This window comes from Piliocolobus tephrosceles, chromosome 3 (assembly GCF_002776525.5).
Source record: "Piliocolobus tephrosceles isolate RC106 chromosome 3, ASM277652v3, whole genome shotgun sequence".
Taxonomy (NCBI): Eukaryota; Metazoa; Chordata; class Mammalia; order Primates; family Cercopithecidae; genus Piliocolobus; species Piliocolobus tephrosceles.
The window spans coordinates 92,316,069-92,322,068 of record NC_045436.1 but is presented as its reverse complement, the minus strand read 5'-3'; the positions used below and the strand labels follow the sequence as shown (position 1 = coordinate 92,322,068).

General features: G+C 38.5%; 1 pseudogene across 1 annotated transcript; it reads left to right on the top strand.

Annotated features, from left to right (window-relative positions):
- The first annotated feature begins 2,119 nt into the window (after positions 1-2,119).
- LOC113224977 lies at positions 2,120-2,705 on the top strand (annotated as a pseudogene). Its single transcript, XR_004228870.1, has one exon. The product of XR_004228870.1 is annotated as a proteasome activator complex subunit 3 pseudogene (transcript).
- The last annotated feature ends 3,295 nt before the right edge of the window (positions 2,706-6,000 follow it).

Here is a 6,000-nt window from a genome sequence, read left to right as displayed (position 1 = left end):
AATCAAGGGGTGGAAGTGAAAGTGGCACCACTCACCATAACCCCTAGTGATCCACTAGCAAAATTTTTGCTTCCTGTTCCCATGACATTACGTTCCGCTAGCCTAGAGGTCTTACTTCCAGAGGGAGGAATCCTGCCACCAGGAGACACAACAACGATTCCATTAAACTGGAAATTAAGATTGCCACCTGGACACTTTGCGCTCCTCCTACCTTTAAGTCAAACAGGCTAAGAAGAGAGTTACAGTGTTGGCTGGAGTAATTGATGAGGACTATCAAGATGAAATCAGTCTACTACTCCACAATGGAGGTAAGAAAGAGTATGCATACAATGCAGGAGATCCACTAGGGCATCTCTTAGTATTACCATGCCCTGTGATTAAGGTCAATGGGAAACTACAACAGCCCAATCCAGGCAGGACTACAAATGGCCCAGACCCCTCAGGAATGAAGGTTTGGGTCATTCCACCAGGAAAAAAACTACTACCTGTTGAGGTGCTTGTTGAAGGCAAAGGGAATACAGAAAGGGCAGTAGAAGAAGGTTGTCATCAATACCAGCTATGACCACATGACCAGCTGCAGAAATGGGGACTGTAATTGTCACGAGTACTCCTTCTTTTGCTAAAAACATGTTTGTGCATGTATACGCGTGTACTAGGAAAATATCCTTATTTTGTTTCTTTTTCCTTTATCATGTGACATAAGATTTATTGATTTCATATTAGCATTTATGTATTGTTAACCTTATGTAATAGTATTTAGGGTGGGGATTGGTATGTTTCCGGTTGTACAATGGCATAGTTATGACCTTATTATTGTCTTTATTTGAAGATTATGTATGATCTCAGGAGATGTGTATGGGTTCAAATTGACAAGGGGTGGACTTGCGATGGTTAATACTGAGTGTCAACTTGTTTGGATTGAAGGATACAAAGTATTGATCCTGAGTGTGTCTGTGAGGGTGTTACCAAAAGAAATTAACATTAAAGTCAGTGGGCTGGGAAAGGCAGATCCACCCTTAATCTGGTGGGCACAATCTAATCAGCTGCCAGTGACTATAAAGCAGGCAGAAAAATGTGAAAAGGAGAGACTGGCCTAGCCTCCCAGGCTACATCTTTCTCCCATGTTGGATGCTTCCTGCCCTCAAACATTGGACCCCAAGTTCTTCAGTTTTGAGACTGGTTCCCCTTGCTCCTCAGCTTGCAGATGGCCTATTGTGGGACCTTGTAATCATGTAAGTTAATACTTAAGAAACTCTCTTTTATGTGTGTGTTTGGAGACACATATATATAAAACCATATTATATATATGGTTTTCCACACAGCATTGCATATATATACAATTTAGTCCTGTCCCTGTAGGGAACCCTAGTACATTAAGTTAACTCTCCCTCCCCTCCACGCACCTAGTGCTTTAAATCACGCCACTGTTTCCTAATTTATAGTTGCTGACAAGAGGTCTTTCGTGGTTTTTGTCTTTTTTCCTCTGTAAGTTATATCTCCTCCACCCTACCCTGTTTCCATGCGTGGCTACGGTGAAGATTTTGTCTTAGTATTTGGTTTCAGCAGTTTGGCTATGATATGTCTAGGTGTGGCTTCTTTTGATATTTATATTTTGGGGAGATTTTCTATGTTTGTTAGATCTGTGAATTTTTGTCTTTTGTTAATTTTGGAAAATTCTCAGAATTTATCTCTTTAAATATTTCCTCTGCTCCATTCTCTATCTTTTCTTCTTCTGGTAATCCAATTACACATGTTTAGTTATTTTAATATTGCTATGCAGATTTTGGAAGCTCTTATTCTTTTTTAAAACTCTTTTGGCTCTTTACATTCCAGTTTAAATAATATTTGTTGATCTATTTTTTATTTGACAAATATTTAGTAAGCACCTATCATATACCAAGAACTATAACTTTCATCCTCTGTATAAGGATTACAACCTTGCACAGAACAGATAAAATTTCATTTCCACATTAGTTACTTTTCAGTTGAGAAATGGAAAGCAATACAATAAATTAAAAAATATATAGACTGGTGAACGAAACAAAGGAAAGAAACAAAAGACTCTTTCTAATGCTAAGAAGAATTAATAAAAAATGAACAAAATAAAAATGTTAACCAGCAGCTGGTGGACATTATTGAGAAAGTGAAACCTGAGATCCGGCTGTTGATTGAGAAATGTAACACAGTCAAAATGCGGGTACAGCTCCTGATTCCCAGGATAGAAGATGGAAACAACTTTGGGGTGTCCATTCAGGAGGAAACAGTTGCAGAGCTAAGAACTGCTGAGAGTGAAGCTGCATCTTATCTGGACCAGATTTCTAGATATTATATTACAAGAGCCAAATTAGTTTCTAAAATAGCTAAATATCCCCATGTGGAGGACTATCGCCGCACCATGACAGAGATTGATGAGAAAGAATATATCAGCCTTCGGCTCATCATATCAGAGCTGAGGAATCAATATGTCACTCTACATGACATGATCCTGAAAAATATCGAGAAGATCAAACGGCCCCGGAGCAGCAATGCAGAGACTCTGTACTGAGGCCAGGGCCAGGGCCAGGGCCAGGGCCAGGGGACTCTGTGAGTCTGGCTCAAGACCGACATTGCCTTGGTTTGTTACATGACTATTGTGATGGGGAAACTGGCTGCAGATGGTAATCACACCTCTCTGTTTTTAGTTAGAGTCTAATGAAACTCTCATCTAGTTCAAAAAAAAAAAAAAAAGTTCAACATGTCATTAAAATACTACCATGTTTGGACGAAATGAGTATGTTCTTTTGTGCTGTAAAAGCCATCTTAAGATATGTACCCTAGAATTTAAAGTGTAATAAAAAAAGCCATCCTAAGATCATATTTATTTAAAAAAAATTTATTTTAGGTTCAGAGGTATATGTGCAGGTTTATTATATAAATAAGTTGCATGTCACAGGGGTTTGGTGTATAGATTATTTCATCAGCCAGGTAATAGGCATAGTATCCAACAGGTAATCCCTCTTCCCACCTTGCACTCTCAAGTAGGTGCCATGTCTGTTGTTGCCTTCTGTGTGTCCATGTGTACTCAATATTTAGCTCTCACTTAGAAGTGAGAATATGGGGTATTTGGTTTTCTGTTCCTGTGTTAGTTTACTTGGGTTATGGCCTCCAGCTCCATCCATGTTGCTGCAAAGAACATGATCTCATTCTTTGTTATGGCTGCATAGTATTCCACATATGTATTTTCTTTATCTCATCCACCACTGATGGGCACCTAAGTTGGCTTCATGTCTTTGCTATTGTGAACAGTACTGGGATGAGCATATATGTACATGTGAACATATATATAGGTGAGCACACATATATATATGTATTGTGAACACACATGGGATGAGCATATATGTACATGTGTCTTTATGGTAGAACAATTTATATTTTGGAGGGGTATATACCCAATAATGGAATTGCTGGTTCAAATGGTACTTCTTTTTAAGATCTTTGAGAAATTACCACACTGCTTTCACAACTACTTAACTAACTTACATTCCCACCAGCAGTGTATAAGCATTCCCTTTTCTCTGGAAGCTTTCCAGCATCTGTTTTTTTTTTACTTTTTTATAATAGCTATTGCGACTGGTATCTTACACCATCTTACAGTATCTCATTGTGGTTTTTGATTTGCATTTCTCTAACGATTAGTGATGTTGAGCATTTTTTTAATATGTTTGTCGACCATGTGTATGTCTTATTTTGAAAAGTGTCTGTTCAGCCGGGCGCGGTGGCTCAAGCCTGTAATCCCAGCACTTTGGGAGGCCGAGACGGGTGGATCACGAGGTCAGGAGATCGAGACCATCCTGGTCTACAGGGTGAAACCCCGTCTCTACTAAAAAAATACAAAAAACTAGCTGGGCGAGATTGCGGGCGCCTGTAGTCCCAGCTACTCGGGAGGCTGAGGCAGGAGAATGGCGTAAACCTGGGAGGCGGAGCTTGCAGTGAGCCGAGATCGCGCCACTGCACTCCAGCCTGGGCGACAGAGTGAGACTCCATCTCAAAAAAAAAAAAAAAAAAAGAAAAGTGTCTGTTCATGTCCCTTGCCCACTTTTTCATGGGGTTGTTTGTTTTTTTAATGACTGGTAAATTTGTTTAAGTTCCTTATAGATTCTGGGTATTAGACCTTTATCAGAAGCATAGTTTGCAAATACGTTCTTCCACTTTGTAGGTTGTTTACTCTGTTGATAGTTTATTTTCCTGTATTAAAGCTCTTTAGTTTTATTTGGTCCCATTTGTAATTTTTTGTTTTTGTTGCAATTACTTTTGGAGCCTTTGTCATGAAATCTTTGCCAAGGCTGATGTCCAGAATGGTATTTTCTAGGTTATCTAGCAGGGTTTTTTTTTTATATATATAGTTTTAGGTTTTACATTTAAGTCTTTAATCCATCTTGAATTGAATTTTGTATGGTGTAAGAAGGGGGTCCAGCTTCAACCTTCTGCATATGGCTAATAAGTTGTCTCACCATCGTTTATCAAATTGGGAGTTGTATTAATTTTTTTCTCATGCTGCTAATAAAGATGTACTTGAAACTAGGTAATTTATAAAGAAAAGAGGTTTAATTGACTCATAGTTCAGCATGGCTGGGGAGGTCTCAGGAAACTTACAATCGTGGCAGAAGGTACCTCTTCACAGGGCAGCCAGAGAGAGAATGAGTGCAGAACAAAGGGTGAAGCCCCTTATAAAACCATCAGATCTTGTGAGAACTCAGTCACTATCAGGAGAACAGCATGAGAGAAACCACCCCATGATTCAGTTATCTCCACCTGTCCTGTGCTTGACACGTAGGGATTATTATAATTCAAGGTGAGATTTGGGTGGGGATACAGAGCCAAACCATATTAGGAGTTTTCTTCATTGCTTGCTTTTGTAAACTTTGTTCAAGATCAAATGGTTGTAGGGGTGCAGCTTTATTTCTAGGTTTTCTTTTCTATTCCATTGGTCTATGTATCTGTTTTTATATCAGTACCATGCTGTTTTGGTTACTGTAGCCTTGTAGTATAGTTTGAAGGCAGGTAATGTGATGCCTCCAGACTTTTTCTTTTTGTTTAGAATTGCCTTGGCTATTTGAGCTCTCTTTTGGTTCCATATGAATTTAAAAATAGTTTTTTCAAGTTATGTGAAGAATGTCACTAGTAGTTCGATAGGAATAGCATTGAATCTGTAAATTGCTTTGGGCAATATTGCCATTTTAACAATATTGATTCTTCCTATCCATGACCATGGAATGTTTTTCCATTTGTTTGTGTCTTCTCCGACTTTTTTGAGCAGTGTTTTGTAATTCTCGTTGTAGAGAACTTTGACTGGTTAGCTGTATTCCTAGGTATTTCATTCTTTTTGTGGCTATTGTGGATGGGATTGTGTTATTGATTTGTCTATCATCTTGCACACTGGTGGTGTATAAAATGCTCTGGATTTTTATACATTGACTTTGTATCCTGAAACTTTGCTGAAGTTGTTTATTAGATCTAGGAGCCTTTGGGCACAGACTATGGGATTTTCTATATATAGAAGCATATTGTCTCCAAACACGGATTTTTTGACTTCCTCTCTTTCTATTTGGATGCCTTCTTTTTCTTTCTCTTGCCAGATTATGTCGGCTAGTACTTCTAGTACTATGTTGAATAGGAGTGGTGAGAGTGGGCATCCTTGTCTTATTGCAATTCTCAAGAGGAATGCTTTCAGCTTTTGCCCATTCCGTATGATATTGGCTGTGGGTTTGTCACAGATGGCTTTTACTACTTTTACCATTTACTACCTTCAATGCTTAGTTCTTTGAGGGTTTTTAACTTGAAGGGATGTTGAATTTTATTGAAAGTCTTTTCTGCATCGATTGAGATAATCATGTGATTTTTGTTTTTAGTTCTGTTTATGAAAAGAATCATATTTATTGATTTACATACATTAAACCAAGTTTGCATCCCAGGGATAAACCCCCCTTGATTGTGGCGGCTTAGGTTTTATATGGTGCTGCA